This window comes from Falco biarmicus, chromosome 3 (genome assembly GCF_023638135.1).
Source record: "Falco biarmicus isolate bFalBia1 chromosome 3, bFalBia1.pri, whole genome shotgun sequence".
In the NCBI taxonomy this organism is placed as follows: Eukaryota; Metazoa; Chordata; class Aves; order Falconiformes; family Falconidae; genus Falco; species Falco biarmicus.
In genome coordinates, this window is record NC_079290.1 from 36,583,795 (window position 1) to 36,601,492 (window position 17,698).

General features: G+C 42.2%; 1 protein-coding gene across 8 annotated transcripts in view; it reads left to right on the plus strand.

Annotated features, from left to right (window-relative positions):
- Positions 1-17,698, plus strand: part of PAG1 (phosphoprotein membrane anchor with glycosphingolipid microdomains 1) — a 116,198-nt gene that overhangs the window by 17,762 nt on the left and 80,738 nt on the right. For 5 of the 8 annotated variants that reach the window (XM_056331723.1, XM_056331720.1, XM_056331722.1 and 2 more), the window contains exon 2: positions 9,010-9,069. The gene's annotated coding sequence lies outside the window, so the exon portion shown is untranslated. Of the gene's footprint in view, positions 1-5,729; positions 6,466-9,009; positions 9,070-10,736; positions 10,787-17,698 lie in introns of those variants that run through there. The other 3 variants (XM_056331715.1, XM_056331717.1, XM_056331716.1) reach the window with 2 other exon arrangements.

Here is a 17,698-nt window from a genome sequence, read left to right on the forward strand (position 1 = left end):
TATACACTAGCAGTGTCTGAACGAGATTCTGCTTTGGTAGTGTAATAAAACATACAATACTGTGCCCTCTTGCCATTGCATAAACATCCATGATTACATCCTTGATCTTTCAATATAGAAAATAATGAAGATGAAGCTAAATTTACTTTAGGAGTACTCGAATGGCTATTGATGGCTTGGGAATGCTGGGTTATCAAGAGCAGATGAACTGCTCTGCTGTTGTCTGACACTTTGTGGGGGTGTCTCATGAATCATTTTCAGGTAAAAGGTAAATGCTCATACTGTCCAATTTTGCTTCTTTTAAATTGCTACATTTTTCAGCTTCGTCTGCAGATTTCCTGAAGCAAGCTCTCAGTGGCTGAGATGTGGGGTATTTTCTTATAGACAGTCCTTTTTTGAACTGGCTCTGAACTGTGCTGCCTGATTAAAGGCAAGTCTGCTAGGATCGAAGCATGCCATGATCATCTGCTGTGCTCTGTTCCACAGGAAATTTAGCGCTGCTCTGTGCTGGGCCATTAGGAGAAAGGTAGAGAGGACTGTGTTTGGGTAATATTCTTAAATAGATCACATACTCTCAGTGCCTTGCAGTTGGGTCTTAACTAATGGGGAAGGGAGCACTTTGGCTGTTGTGCCACTAGCCATTTTATGAGGTTGCATCTTGCTGTATCTCACTTTTCAAGGAAAGATCTGAAGCCCACTAATACCTCTGTGATGAAGGGACTTCTTTCCAGTATTTACTTTCTTCTAAAACGCAGTCAGTATGGGAGATTACTACAGAGGAGCATGGAGACTTTCAGTCTTCCATACTTAGTGCCATCGCATTGGGATGGTGTGGGCAAAGGAGGAGTCTGAGGTAGCAGGTAAGCCTTTGGATGAAGAAGAAAAAGAAATCAAAAAGTGGTAGAAGCTGCAGCAACAATATTCCTGAATGTGCAAGAAATCATCTAATCCCTAGTTAATATAAAACACTCCTAAAATCACCAGAGCTTTTGAAATTGGTTTCTTGGTTTCAGAAGTGAGGGATGCAGCCCCAAGGCAAGGAATGGCATGGATTTACTGGGATATAGCTACAGAAAGGTCTCTGGAGATAGGAGACACTAACTTCACCTCTTTTTTTGGCTCAAGAACTGTGAAACAGATCACACGTTGTTGGAGAGTACTCTGCAGGACATGGGGAAATTCTGGGAGAAAGCTTCTGTAAGCTTGTTCCATTCTATTTATTTTGAAAATCCATACATTAGATACCACTGTTAATAGTGTGTGTTTTATACTGGTCAGTGTTAGAGGAGGTGAGGCTCAAGTTCTGCTGCACTTGTTTCAAGGTGCATATAGTAAACTCTTGCTGGATATCTTCATATCTTGCAGCTGGATTTCTCTAGCTAAGGTGAGGACGGAAAAAAACATTGTCTGAGGCTTTAAGAGTGATTTGGGCACAGAACCCTCAGTTCATGGGTAGCTAGAATACCAGGAAATAGACCTTTATGGTTTTGGATGACTGCTGCTTATTCTCATGCCTTTCCTTTCTCTCCCCCACCCTGGGTCTTCCCTTGAACTTGCTCGAGCTGATTATATGAAATTGGACTTCATTGGAATGACTGCAGGAGCAGCAAAGTCTCCCACACATACTTCTTTCCAGTAGCTAAGAGGCTGCTGTTGACATCTGAGTGTATTGCTGAGTTGCTTTAAAAATTTCTTCTGTACTGGGTCATGGGACAGGTTTTCAGCACTGTATTTTACCCTGATGCATCTATAACTCTAGCAGCAGCCATCAGCAGCATCACTTCTGCAGCTTTTTCAACAGAGAAATAAATCTCACTGTCATTTTTCCTGGGCTCTGCACACCAGTTCAGTGAATTAAAATGCACAAAGAGAATACAGTAATAGGGGGTGGGGGGTGTACCTGCCAGCTACCATAGAAGTCATTAAGGGCATGCTTAGACTAGTGGGACCCAGGAGCACTCAGATCTGGGTATACACTGCATGTGACCCATCAAGGTGGGACTGGGGCAGGTGTGTCCCCCCTCTTCTTGTCTCTCTCCCTCCTTTGCAGTGTGGTTTCTGCAGGAGCAGCACCTGGATATGGGTTTCAAAGGGAGTCCCCCACACTCCTGCTTCACCTGGCAGCCTCTGGAAACCTGGGGAGGGCTCTAGTGGCAAAAAGACCAGAGTGTTTCTGGCAGGTTTTGGACCTTTGTTTACTTAGAAAGGTGTTTTTTTCACTTTCAGTCACAAGCACGAAAAAGGTCTGGCCACCCATGTTGCTTGCCTCTGGTACGGTTTGGGAGCCTTGTCCCTTTCTTGTCCAGCAGAAGCTGAGGGTCATTTATTCCACCCCCGTGGCTGTATCTGGAGAGCACTAGCTGTGCTACAGGCAGTGCAAGGATGGGAGGCATCAACACCCTGCAGAGCTGTAGCTGACTGCTCACAGCCTCCCACAGATGCTGGGTGTGAGAGATTACAGGGCAGGCAAGTCTAGTTTTCCATGGGGAGTACGGACTCCCTATGGCGGACCCTCAAGCTGTTGGTGTGGCTCAAGAAGACAGTTTGAACAAAACCCACAGCTCACGTGGTAAATTGGTATGACGCCCTTAAGAGGCACAGAGCATTATTGTTTCATGTTTTGAAAGAACTGTCCTGTAATACCGGTCCATTTTTATTACCTACTGCTTTATGCTACTGGTGCCAGCAGAGCTGAGAAATGAGATAAAGCAAAAGATATGTTCTAGCCCAGTTGTCCCTGAAGTGTGTATTTTATTGTGACTGCATATGTACACCCTCTGCTTTTGACTAGACCTGTTTCTTTCTACTTCTGTGTTGCTTCTCTTTTCCTAAGCCTTATTCTTGCCTCTTTCCCTCACTCACAGCTCCCCTAGGTGTATTTCCCTCCGCAACCACACTTGCCATTTTAGCAGTCTGTACATTTTCTCTTTTTGCCCAGAAGGACTTCCCTTACTTTGTTGTTCGCTTGACTCCCTGTTGTTGCCAGTCTCCCATCCATCATCTCAGGTCTCTGCTAGTGCCTCCTTAGCTCTGTGTCTTCCTGTCTCTGCCAAGCCAGTGCCACTCTCCCCTTGTACCAGCTGCATGTGAGATGGGTCTCAGCTCACCTTGTTTTCATCCAAACAGTTCCTGATCTCACTCTCCTTTTTCACCCATTTTTTTTCTCCTTAGCTTTTGCCTAGATTGACTTACTCTCTCACCCTCCTTCCTTCCTACACTCTTGCCCTCCTGCATTCTGCTTTTCTCCCTGACTTCTCAGCCAGATTTCCTTGCCTATCCCTAACCATCACCTTCCCCGCATATCTCTTGGTCCCAATTTTTCCCACTTCTCCTTACTCTTCTCCTGTTGCCTTACTTCTACGCCTTTTTCACAGGTTTATGCCTTTCCCATTTCAGAAGGCAGTAAAAAGCATCTCTCTGACATAAAGGTTTTTCCTAGGTAATGTCAAGTCCCTGCTTCAAAAAGTAGTGATACTCACCCTTCTCAAAGAAAAAGACCTTTTGCCAAGACCTTCTAACTTGGGAAGTGAGAAGTACTTTTTTTCAGCGTTGTTTTCAGAAGTACATATCATTTTAGTGGAGATACTCAAAATTACATTTAGCGTGAGGCTGCCTTTTTTTAAGTTGAAAATTGTTCTGGAAATGGGGAAGTGCCATCAGCTGTAATAAGCAGCACTGCTGCCAGCCTCACCTCTGGTACTTATCATCAGGATATGCCATTACAGTTATCAAAGTCCGTTTTCTCAGGATGCTGACAAATACATAGTCTTGGGAAGATTTAATATGATGCTGCAATTTTTACAAGGCTCCCAGTAGAATCAGTTGTCCAAGGAGGAGGTGCGTGAGCAGTGAACTGCTGCCTACCTTGCGGATTTGTGAGAGTTAGCTGAGGAGTGAGAGCCCCACTTTTGAGTTCAGTACTGTTTGGGAGTGTGTGTGTGTCTACCTCCTAATCTTCCTTGCTCCAAGAATAGTTCTATATACATAAATAAAAAAATTATAAATAATAAAAAAAAGAAGACACCTCACAAATTACAGGAGCTTGTATCACCATAGCCTTCCCATTTTATAGAAGGGTCAGGCTGGGATGCTGGTATCCAGAAGAGGGTTGGCAATACTGCAGAAGATTCACAACTGTTGAAATAGATTTGGGGCTTTTAAATGGATAAAGTTGAAGAGCAGTTCCACCAGCCTTATATTGTGCAATGTCTCTCTGTCACATTGTACTTTTTCCCAGATAGTAGAAGGAAGACATGATCCCCAGTGAGTTAATAAGAGTATTTCTTCCATGCCAGGAAAAAAAAAATGAAAGGAAAAATGAGCTGCGTAAGATTTGCCTGTGACATTTAAAGTCTAAATCTGAGTTTGTCTGAGTAATTTATCTTTGGGTATTTGCAGGAGCGAGAGCAGGAGAATATGAATGAGTGCATCTCAGTTATGTCTGAGCTTTCTGATAGATAAAGAGAATTTTTGGTGGCTCCATCTGGCTGGAAGGTCTATCTGTGTGATCTTTTCTCCAGCAGATGGAAGACAGCACTAGGAGGAGTCCTTTGATTATCAAAGCATGGGAATTACTCTAGTGCAGTATCACCCTGAGACACCACTTTCTTTTAGTGACAGGTGATGTTTTTGGGATGTTGGAGAGCTCATTTTCCCCTGCTGCACTGAACATGTGTACACCAGATTTTCTTTAGCAATATTAAACCTATCCACCTTCTTTATCTGTTACTGATGAGGAAAGAAATGAAAATACAGAGTGTCTGTGCGGAGAACATAGCAAGTACAAAGGGACTGAAGGAAGAAGATATGTTTATCAACTTCATTAATATTTCTTTTACAGTCTGCTTGGATTCTTGGAGTTTCTATGAACTATTTTTTGAAACATGTAAAAGATGATTAGATAGACATTAATTGAGGTTTTTCCTGAGTGGAGAAGTTCTTTCTCAAAGAGCATAGCATTTTTTATTTCCCATTACAGTTGGCTTTCTGCTTGCACACGTTTGCGGTATCCCACTGAGCAACTCACACTTCTCTCAAGACTTTGCAACATGCAGTATTGCATGTGAACCTACCAGCAGTCCTGCATCCAGATCTTCCTTTAATTTCTAGGAATGACATTCAGCTTATTCTTGTGGATATGAGGAGTTAACTAATGGAGCCAACATCAGCTTTCTGTGAATTGCCTACCACTTTGGCCTGTTACCTTCTCCCTGTATCTATCAGAAGGCAGCTATTAGTGTCAGTCCTTGCTTGGAGAGAGGATGAGAAAGGACTGCAGCCATGGGAGCTGTGGTTCAGCAGAGTTTCCTCAGGTGCCTGGGGAAATGTCTGCTGGGGAAGACAGACTAATCTTTTCTGCAGTGAAGCATGTTCTGGTCCATGTGGAGGAGGGTCCACCTACCACATAGCACTTTTTGGGGATTGCTGTGTTTCTAACATGTGTGACTGGAGCACTATGTTTATTCTTCATCCTGTACTTGTTTCTCATCTGTTTTTCCCCACAATCACACATCACGTAGAGTCGCTTGAAATACAGCTGTTTTCACCAGCTGCTTGCTGGTGAAAGGACTGGAAGGAATGCCGTATGAGGAGCAGCTAAGGACTTTGGGCTTGTCTGGTTTGGAGAAAAGGAGGCTGAGGGGCAACCTCATTGCTCTGTACAGCTTCCTGAGGAAGGGAAGTGGAGGTGGATGATGATCTCTTCTCCCTGATATCCAGCAATGGGATGTGTGGGAATGGTTCAAAGCTGCATCAGGAGACGTTCAGACTTGACATCAGGAAACATTTCTTTACAGAGAGGGTGGTCAAACACTGGAACGGGCTTCCTAGAAAGGTGGTTGGTGCCCTGAGCCTGTCGGCATTTACCTTAACAACATGCTTTAACTTTTGGTCAGACATTGGACTAGATGATCATTGTAGGTCCTTTCCAACTGAAATATTCTATTTTAGTATTTTACACTGGCTATGCAGTGGAATTCACCTGTGCTAATGATATACAGCAGACCATGAGGTAACAAAAGCTGTGCCTGTGAGAGCATATTTGCCTCAGCCACCACTACCCTTGCTCTGCAGGAGGTTAGGAGAAAGTCGTTTGAGGTAGCCCTTCCCTGCATGCAGACTGTGCCTCTTGCAACTTATCTGTGCTTACCATTGCAGATCAGGGTGAAGAGCTAGCGTCTGAGTCACAGCTCTGTCCACATTCATAAAGAGGCGTAGAGGTCATCTTTGTTATTAGGAAATACTCATATAGGGTGTCTCACTGTCCATCCAGATGGGTCATCATGTATGAACTTGCCCATTTTACTGCATAGCCACTGTAGCCTCATCTGTGACATTAACTTGTGTTTGTACAGTCAGTGCTTTGTTCCTCAGAAACCTGGAGCAGATCAGGAGCAGTCAGGTTTTGTGTGGGGTTTCTGAAGTGACAAGAATTATTTCTGTGGAGCTTCCCTGCGTAATTCACAGGTACAACTTGCTACCCAGCCGATCACTGCCTGTTTAGTTTCACCTCTTGCTCAATCCTGGTTTTCAATGTGAAATTCTTAATCATAGTTCATGTCCTTTCTTCAGGAAATGCCATGATAGTAATCTCAGTGTTTGTCTTTTGCTGTCTTTTGGTACTTGTCAGCACCAAACAATACAGAGGGGACACTGTAACACTGAGCTTCCAACTGTCAAACCTCAAGATCCTGTTACAAAGAAATTAGGACAGCAACTGGGTTACTCTACAAGCTTTGATTAAATTGAACTTGTTTACTGCCTCTTAAATATTTTCTTTGTTTTATTTTAATTTTTATAAAACTTTTCCTACCTTAAGTAACTTTTGTAAACTTATTTTTCTATTAATACCCTAACATGGCTGTCTGTAATCGGCATGTGATTAATACATTTAATGGAGTTTTGGTCTTGAATGCAATACCTTTGGCACTTTTCCTGATTTTTTTCTCTGTGCAATTCATGTTGGCCACCTGAGACACTTTCTGATTTTTTTGGCATAACATACATTTTGATTTTGTAGTTGATAGCATTATTTTATCAAATAACCTGATAAATTGTTACAGCAAGACTGCAGCAGCAGCCAAAGCACTGATCCTTTCTAATGGTGCACTTTACCTCTGCTCTATTATCACTGCCCATTTCATTATTTGCAAGTTGATTACAGCTGCGTTTCTCAGGGGCTATGAAATATTCAGCAGCCCAGACTAGCCTGGGGAGAATTGCAGGCTTTGCAGCCAAACACCTGCCCTCAAAGGCAAAGAGGAACCAAAAACTTCTCATGTTTAAAATTGATGGGGAAATTCCTTCTTTGCTGTAGCTTTCCCACAACGCTGACTAGAAGTACATGCTAATTAAAAATTGTTGCTCTACTTGTGCTTGTCATTGGACAAGGGGAAGAATAAGAGTAAATATACAACTACTGCATTTCTGCCATACTTGCTTGGCTACAGCAAAGAAGGGGAAAAAATGTTGGTGTAATTCATTGCCTGTGTGAGGCAGTTGGTGTTCTGGGTGGAGTTGGGAAAAAAGCTCTCCATTAAGGGCAAAAATTAACACTACCGGTATGTTCTCACACTTTGTCTCTCTGGAGGACTAGCCAGGAATGATTGACTGAAATGTGCAATATTTTACAAAGTAGGAAACAGATAAGGTTTTTATAAACAGGATACTTCATCATTAAAGTAAAGAAACAATTGCTTTGACCTTGACACTGAATGAGTAAGGCCAGCATTGTGATAATTGAGAATGTAGCTAAGCAACAGTTCTCCAGGAGCTTGCACTGCTTTATTTTTAGTCGACTACACCAGTAAAGGGCGGGGGGGGAAGGAGGAGTTGAATGAGCAAAGCGACTGTTAATGCTTACAAAAAAGAAATTGTTTCTGTCTTTGTGCAAAAAGTTTGGGTTGTAATATGCACTTATACCGATTCTAATTTGGGTTTTCATCAGACGAAGTAATTGAATCAGTGTATCCTTCTGTGGTCTGAACAAGCAGATAGTCTGACTATCTCTGATTTCTTAAGCTGCTTTACAGACTTGAGTCTCTTCTGAAAATTAATGGTGTAGAAGAAATGGCATATTCCTTCAGAAATAGTCTTATTTTATATCTGTTTCTGCTTACTTTGGCAGTAATTACATTTCCTAATCTTACTGGTTAGCACTGTACAGCCTCATTTACTTATTGCTCTAACTTTGGTTTAAACTAGTCTTAAAATACTATAGCAAGCTAGTTCCTTACAAAGTTAACGGTCTAAGACCCTTTAAATCTGAAATACGCATTCAGGGAGAGGAAAGTACTTTCTTCTAGCTAAGTCAATTTACAAACCAAGTTAGTTTAATTTTTCATGTAGGCAATGGAAAGAAAATCAGTCTGAGAAGTTTGACATTTTTATTATATAGGCATTGCAGGATTGATTGCAGCCACATGGCCACTCCATTATCCCATAACTGAAAGTATGTGTTGGAAGGCTGGTGCTAATGGAAGGTTTGCAACCTCTTTACCTCTCTCTGTTCCTGGTAAATCTCTCATCACTGACCTGGATGCTCTTTCTTTAGATAACAAACCAAAACAATTACTAAGTAACACTGAGTTTCTGCTCATAAAACCCAAGCAGTTGCAGAAATCTCTCTGAAGATACAATCAATGCATGGCTATAAAATACCCTGAGTTTACATATAGGAGCCTTTAATTCTGTTTTGGTCTACGAAAGCCATATTATTGGCAACATTACATAGCTGAGAGAATAAAATTGTCCTAATTCTCAACCTAACTTCTTTATCAGATCTCTGAAAGTCAGAAGGTAGTAAACAGAGAAAAATAATAAAAAGGGTTTTTAAAACTGTATTAGTTTCTTGTGTTACTTAAATACAGGAAGGAAACCTTTTTCTAAAGTACTTTTCTCCGGATATGATTTAAAATCTGAAGAAATAGAGGATAATGTGTATTGTCTGTTATGTTCTTATAGTGTGGCATAATTGAATTCAGAATTGTGAACTTTTTTTTTTTTGCCTAGGAGGAAACATTTGTCGATATTGTGTATCACTTGAACATCAAGCTCTGCAGAGACTTGAAGGTAATTATATATGCAACTGCTTTTTATTTCCTGTGGTGGTCAGCTTGGCTTTAGTTCAGTTTTCTGTAGACCACTGTAATTTATGAACATGCCGGTGCTAAGCAATTAAACTGGGTAGCAGCAACATTACAGGTAGCTTTTACAGAAGCTGTAGCTTACACTTCATGATCCATGATGTGCTGTGTGAAATTGCCAGTGTGTGTGCATATGTATAAAATAAAGACGTGATACATTTTGAAAATGCAGTTGCTGTTTCCATGTGTTAAAAAGCAGCAGTACCAGTGCCAGCTGAAAGGTAAAATCAGCTGGATGTGGGCTTGTATATGACCATTCAGAAAGTCCTTCCTTTACCCCTCAGCATCCCAGTCTCATAGCTGGTTGTCTTCCTGGAGCTGTGCAAGAGGCATCACATGCTCTGCAGTGCTGGCACAGGCTTTCCTGCCCCAGGTGATGGGAATTATCATCAGTGGATCTGTTTAGGTCAAGCAAAGCAATGGCTGCCTCATTAGAAATCATCATCTTTGCTCACTTTGCCAACTGAAAAGCTGTTTCTGCTGTTGCAATTGCTGTAGGTGCCGCAGATCTATACATTGCATTTGGTTGTTTCAAAGCTTGTTTTGAAAGGTCTGTGTGGTCTCCATGGGTATGGACAGAAATTAAATAACAAAATAGACAGGTGGAGGTTCATATTTCATGTTCAAATTACAAAAAGCCCGCTGCGGAGGGTACAGAAGACAATACTGTGGTCAGGAAGTTAGTCTGGGTATGCATTCTGCAAAGCGTATCTGGTACATTTGTGTGGAGACCAGTGAGATCCAGTCTTCACTGCGTGGTCTTGGTGTCGCTTGTGTTCATTAACGGAAGGTCTGATGAGATTTGAGCAATGCCAAATTTATATTGGGTTGTCACTTGAATACTTAACATCTCCCAACACCTGGCAGATAGTTCATTTTCAAACACTGCAGTTATTTTTTATTCCAAGTATCCTGGCCTTTGCTGGGTGGCTGTTTCTAAGTGATCATAGAATCATAGAATCATTTAGGTTGGAAAAGACCTTTAAGTACGTAAAGTCCCACTGTTAACTCAGGACTACCAAGTCTACTACTAAACCATGCCTCTAAGTGATGCATCTACAAGTTTTTTAAGCACTTCCAGGGATGGGGATTCCACCATGTTCCTGGTCAGCCTGTTCCAATGCTTGACCACCCTTTCAGTGAAGAAACTTTTCCTAATATCTAATATAAACCTCCCCTGGGGCAACTTGAGGCTGTTTCCTCTTGTCCTGTCACTTGGTACCTGGGAGAAGAGACCAACACACACCTGTCTACAGCCTCCTGTCAGGTAGTTGTAAAGAGCAATAAGTGATGATATGGTACCACACCAGATTTGGTTGTATGTAATGCACTCAGATTGTGGCTGAGTTGACTGGGAAGATCTGAAGTCCCTTTCTTAGCACAGTGATAGCCTTGAAACTTTCCAGGGAACTGGTGCTTTGCTACTGCATACCGAGCAGGTGGTCATTACTTACAGGATAGTGATAATATCAGAAGCAAAAAACTTTCAAGGTAACCACATTGCAATAACTGACCTGGTGCATGTCCCTAGCTTTTCCTAAAGGAATGTTGGTTTGCTCAGACAAGCTAACTGGTTTAACTTTTCCTTTGCAGAAACAGAGTGCATCTCTTGTAATATACTCAGCTACAGCTTGTCTGACCAGGTACCTCCTTAGCTACAGTGATTGGTTGTATGAGTTTGTGTGGATATACTCCGAGTCTTTCTCTCACTCTCCTTTTCTATCTGTACGTAGCATAGAGATGCTTCAATGACAGATCTTGGGCCCATGAGAAATGCATGAATGTAACTGATGTATGATTCATAGAAACATTGCTTCTTGGTAATATTTGTCTTTAAAATGAACGTAGAAGTCCACGAGCTTGGCCAGACACCTTGGAGATAAAATGAGTGTAAAATGAATTCAATACTACTCATGCTTCTGGAGTCTTAGCTTGTGGAAGCCAGAGGACTGTGATGATTGTTTTTAAATCTCTCAAAGATAAAGTGTTTTAATCCTGAACTGTCATTCTCTGTAAAAGCTACTCAGATCTGGAGATGAACCACCTCTGAAAGGTGAGGGGGCTTTCTCTCTTCCCTTTTGACTAGCTCATCATTTTGTAAATATTTTGCAATCTTTTTGCAATAAAAATGCATTGGTGACTCTGATGTGTGCCTAAATGACCTGGATAACCTGAACTCTTGCACAGGAAATGAGAAACGATGAACAGGCTATCATGCCATGTAATCCTCCATCAGCATTAGGCAGCAGCACAGTGCCATCTGAGCACAGCTGCAGGTCCAGCAAGTTATCCTTCCAGCTCAAAAAAGCTGTGAATCTTAGAGCTGGGGAAAGAAAAAAAAAAGTTTTATTTGGGTTCTAGAGTCTTTTAAAAATCTGGATGTAGTTCTCTGATCCCATTTATAATACTGCCAGAAACAGCTGTTTGGCCTTGACTGAGGCTGGAAGGTGAGGACAGGATCCTTTCAACTGGCTGTGTTGGTGGAGACATAGTATTAAACTTTAGCCTGGCGGCTTGGGATTTTTGACTGTGTAATACACAAACAACCCCGCCATGGGTGAGCTGACTGGTTCAAAGTGAGACTGAAGGAAGTACCTTCAGATGGAGGTGGGGAAGGCAGGTGTGGCCTGTGATGAAGGAGGCTGGTGAACTGAGGACTTGTTTCAGCCAGTCAGGCTGCTGAGGGTCTCAGTGTGGAACCACATCTCCAGGCACGGCACGCGCAGAAGGGTCTGGGTATTTCGCTGAGGGGTTCCTCCCCAGAGTTAGTATGGCTCTGCCACATCAAGGCCAAGAGGTTACAGCCAGTGTCAGTTTTAGGAAGCATAGCTCTTTATTTAAATAGTATCAAAAGCATAAGAAAGTGCGAATCAAGTGGTCACTGGTCAAGTGTCCAAGGTCAAGCGATCCTGTCAGCCGAGGGCTGGCAGAAGTATGCGCTGTGCAGTTGTTCCGTTAGAAGTGGAGGAATGGCGGTTTCCTGTGATAGGTGCCATGGGGTGAGGGGTGCGGGAGGGGTGATGAGCAGGGCAGGGTCTCTTGGGTTGGTCTCTGTAGGAGGACAGCTGTGTTTGCAGGCTCCCCCTGGCAAACTTACATCTCATGGAGGACACAGAGGCCTCTTTTGATGTGCATGGTGGCCATTGCTGGGCTTCGCAGAGGTTTGCCCTGTTCCCTCTGTCTCTGCTGTTGGTTGTCTGGCCTGGCACTGGCATGGTGGAGGCACAAGGCGTGTGGCTGAAGGAAGATGTGTGAGGCAGTGAGCTCAGTGCCAGCAGGAGAGGGCTTGCTGGCATCTGAGCTCTGATCAAGACTGAGGGAGCAGGGTCAGGAGCCTGGCCGTGCCCACCACCAGAAAGGCAGCAAGAGGGGATGAGGAGGTGCTTCTCTCAGAGTGGCTGGTGCATGGGACACATGGTTCGCTGCTTAACATTTATAGCTCACCTGTGTTGGAAGTTACTCAGGAATAGCTGCTCTGCTTTCGTTCCCATCTTACCCCTTTCCCTAATAACATCCACGTGCAAACAGCCCACCACTGCGCCCAGGCTGGGGTTTGTATATATACAGCATTAATAAAGAAACACACAAGCCTCAGCCTGAGCCACCTCTGTTTTGCTTGTGTGGGTTTTTTTTTTTTTTGGGGGGGGGGGGGGGTTCAGGGTTTTGGTTTTTGTTTCTTTGTGGTTCTTTTTTTTTTTCTTGGTGGGGGTTTTTTTATGTCTTTTTTTTCTGGGAAGCCCTCTCTCCTTGTCTTTTAGCATTTTACTTAGAGTTGGTAAAAGCATTTTCTCTCTGTGTTGATGTTAATGGGCTCCGCTGTGTTGGCTAGCATGAGCCTCAAGACATCTCTTATCTCTGCTGCCATCAGCGGTAGCTTCTGCATGTCTGCAGGTTTCCTTCCCCAAGATGTCAGGTTTTCCCTATGCTTTCTTTAGATTGCCCTTCCAGATGGCCAGCTCTCCTGCAGGAGTAAGAACCCCCGGGCAAGGGCACTCAGCTGCAGCTCCTCAATCTGAAAGGGTCATAAATACGTGAAGTTTGTGCTTTTCATTACACTGAACGTAACAGGAGGAGCTGCCGTGTCAGCATGCTCCCAAGGGGAGGATCTGCACAACAGCAGGGGGTTGAAAAAAACCTTTTGAGAGCAATGTCCCTGGGCTGGGTGTTGGTGACTTGCAGTCAGTGATCTCAGAGTTCATCCGTGGGTCTGACTGTATTTGCTGTCTTGCCCTTACCTCTTTGTTTCCTGCCTCCTTTGCTGTTTGCATGGGCATGTTGCTGAGCCTGGGTGCCTGTGGCTGTTCTGAGGGCTGCTGGCAGTGAGCACCAGCAGCTTGCCCCCTGTCCCAAAATAACCCAGCCACCTCCTCACGGAATTCCAGCATTAGGTTGATGTTTGTGAGGAACATGGTGGCAGGTGACATTTTTGAGGAGGTGAGGATCTGTGAGATTTCAGCCCCCTGACCCTGGTGAGCTGGGAAGGGAGGTGATACGCCATCAGCAGGGCCTGAGTGCTGCTGAGTGGCACAGCCCAAGCTTTCATGGTGCCTGGAGGATGCCTAGGTGGAAAGAAGGAGGTGCCGGAGTCAAGCTTGTGCAGGTCCACCTTAAGTCAGGTGTGGGAAAACAAGTGAGCAATCGATTGCTAGGATGCTGCTCACGATGTGGTGTGCTTAACATAACACGCCTTCTCAGATGTAATGTAAAGGAATTAAAGAACCACCTCACAAGAGGAGTTAAGGTTGTTTTATTTATCTATAGATAAATACTTGTGTATAGATATTGTATAGAAGTGGAGCGATTCAAATATTCTTGCGGCGCGTTTGCATCTGCAGGGCTACAGCGGTGGGTGTCTGAACCATGAACTGCGCTGACTGCAAAAATAGGCTTACGTTGCAGGAATGACTAAGGCAATTACAGAGCTGCATGAATGATTAATTTACCCTGCTTTTGTTTTACTTTTGATCCCAGGCCCTCTTAAAAAAACCAAAGCAACCCAAAAACAACAAAAAAAGCAATTTTGGAAGAAGTTGTTTTTAAAATAAAAAATAAGTGTTGTAATAACAGCTTGACTACGCAGATGTGCACCAAAACTACTCCAAGAGGAACAGAATAAAAAATCAGTTGCTACCATATCTGTAGCATGAATATTTGAAATTTGTAGACAAGTAATTGCCAAATACTTCGCAATCAGAGTATCTATTCACATTTTAGGAGGATAATGTTATTCTTCAAAGAAGATATGCAGTGACATAGTGGTAGTGCTTTCTCAATAGCTCTCCTTTAAGCTCAGTTTAGAAATCATTTGTTTTGATGTTAAAATTACTCCACATATTTGAGACAGACTTCAGCTGAACAACTATCTAACACGTGCTAGACACATATTGATTTTATTGTCTTGGCCCAACGTTTCCCCTGGGCATCATATTATTTATTCATAAGTAGAAATGATGTCTGACAGGCAGTTAGAAGGGTGTAGAGCTGTAGTCCAGAAACAATGTGAAAACCTTTGCAAGGACCCCAAGAAATCAATGTGGTGATGCTAAAGAGCAGCCTTTTAATTCTGAGCACACATTCTTGCAATCATTCAGTGTGGAAAAAGAAATTTAAATAACAAATAGTTACTATTAAAACTGCAGGCCTAAATTTTCATTCATCTTTATTCCAATTATTCGAGCCAAGGTGGAAGTAGGACTGAAGGCAGCTCGCCAAGCCCAGACACCTTTCAGCCATAAAGCAGGCTTGCTGCTCTAGCCCTAATTTGCACATTTGTATGTAGATTTCTGTTGGAAGTAAGATATTTTTATCAATAAAGATTTAAAACCCGAACATTGTTCAGAGAGCCAAGATATTCCTAAAATCTGCATGATTCATAGCCACTTACTCTAATTGATTGTTAGACTGATGTCTGTACAGCAGATTAAAATAATAAATAGCTGGTATTTTTAGAATGTGAGTTGAAATATTTTGATAAGCTAGTCATTGTGATAGACCTGTTTGAAAAAAATTAGGCAAAAGGAGATTTGTTCTGATTTTGTTCATTCAAAATTAGATCACAGCATACTATCAAGCAGTATTTGCTGGCGGAAGAGATAATTTTATTTCCAAAAGTGTTTTGTCCACTGAAAAAAAAAAATCAAGCTCACAGGTAATCTTAGGAAAATTTTTAGCTGACCTTATAGTTTTCTCAGCAAGATAAATAACTTTGTTGGAGTATTATATTTGAAATGAGGTAGACATCTGAATATCTTTTCAAATCAGGCCACTATGGAATTTGTTTCCTGTTATTTAAAATACTGATAATGCTGAAAAGTCAAAAAATAGCACAACATCATGTAATTAAATATTTCATTTTAATGTATAAACACAAGGGAGCTGAACTAAATTTGTTCTGGTGTTTCTTGACTTTCTAGTACTTGACTTTGAACCTCAATGTTCATTGATATATGGGGTTGGGAATTTCAAAATTTGCTTTGCATATTTTGAGGGGGAGGGGAAATATAAGAAAAGAAGTAATTTCAACTCTATATGCATGAAAGTTACTGCTTTTCTCTTGGTTAATAAGAAGGTCATGTTATTTACAGTGAAATCAACGCACGCATTAACCTCGCGGAACTAAGAAGTTAACATGTATTCCTTAGATTTAAGGTCTGCAGAACACCTTATAGTCATTTCCCCCAGGGAAGGCTTTGACCTCTTCAATCCTGAAACATCACAATAAATGCAATTTTAAATCACTCAACTGGGACAGCATAATCTGCGTCCGTCCAGAATAAGTAAGAGTGCCTGAGGCGTGCACATATTTTTATTTTATTTTTTCCCCAGGAAGTGGTATGGTTTTAAAAAGAGGGGAAACATTCGATACCTCTTGGTATCGAATCTAGGAAATCTAGGTATCTTCTAGGAAATCAAACGTATGAACTTTCGCATTTAGTGTTCTGACATATGAAGATGGCATTGGGGAGGCACTACAGTGTTTTCATATGCCTGTCTTCCATGGATTTGAAAATCTAATTTCATTTGACTATATCTGAAGGAAGTGTAGCAAAAATGACATTTTTCTGGGCTATTGTACATGTTGCAATGGGCCCATTTTTTACAGTTGCTATCTGATGAGAACTTGAAGTCATGAAAATACTTCATTTCTCAAAAATGGATGCACTTTGATTTGCTCTTGCCAATGCTTTTGAATGCTGCTGTTAACTTGCAAGAGTTACCATGTATTTGCAAGTAGGTTTTAAATAACAAATTTACTGCATAGCGTTAAGAACGTCTGAATGTTAAGTAGCAACTTTAAATGTCACTTTTCCAAACTGTTAAACTACAGCTGTAATAATAATTCTTTTAATCTATTTAGATAGCTGATAGCCAGTCGATTGATGAGGTTTGTTCATCCAAAGCTCAACTGCATCTCTCTGCCTCTCTGATCTGTTTTCTTAATTTAGTTCTGTCATTACTGTTGTCAGGAACACAACTCTTTGCTTTTGACAGCAGAATATCCACCCCCAGATAAAGCACTAAAACATGAATATACGCATTTTCTGCTTCACCAGCCTGGAGTGCTCTTTGGGACCCTCAGGCAGAGGAAGCCTTCACCAGAGCTGGTCACCTGAGGTCCCGCTCTAGTCAGGGGAGGGAAGTAGCTACTTTTAGGACATGGTCCATTTAGCATCTTTTGAAGGCTTATTTTATTGTATGGTGAGTTGCATCTTATAAGAGCCTTATCAGGATGCTGTAGGGGATGCTGACAGGAGTGTATGTGCCCAGCTGTGGGATGGAATTCAGCTTCAGACTGACACACACATAGAGTTACTTCTGAGCAGCTGGGTCTTCATGTGGATGCAGCATCTCTGTTCAAGTCAAGACACCCTCCATCAAGTGGAGGTGTCATCCCTGCAGCTGGTGGAGCCTGGAAAGCAGTGCCACTCTCCCTGAGCCAGGTGCTGCTCTGTGGGATCTCTTGCTACAAATGACCAACAGGGCTGGATGGGACACAGTGTTCTGGGGCTCAGTGTGCTCTTCCAACCTACAGTTACTTAGGACAGTGATATATTAACAAGCTGGTGTGTTACCTGTTGGCTTCCCTTTGGATGTTGATTCTTACTAGCTTTTAAACAACATAGTGAAGAGCACAAAGCAAAAAAAGAAAAAAAAAAAAAGAAAGGTAAGCCATATTTTAAACAAGCATTTCATTGTTAAGGTTTATCTGAATACAGTACAGCAAAAAGGGTTTCCTTAATTTTGCAATGGTGTTGTGTTCCTAAATTTTTTTTCTTCTGATGCTTTGCTGGAACTTTTGATGAGACATGGTTGATTTGGAAACCAACATTAAAAAGGTCATGTATGGGAAGAAGGTGTCTGTTGCCTTTTTTCCCCCTAAACAATAGTTCATCTGATGTCAACATGTCTTTGGTGAAACACCTTGCCTCACCAAACAGATATTTTCAGAGGTGTAATGAGAGGCTGGGGGATACTAGGCCCTCCTCACAGGTCAGTTGGATAAAAGGCAGCACTGTTGTTGATATTGTCATCTGCTGAAAGGCAAATGTGTTTTG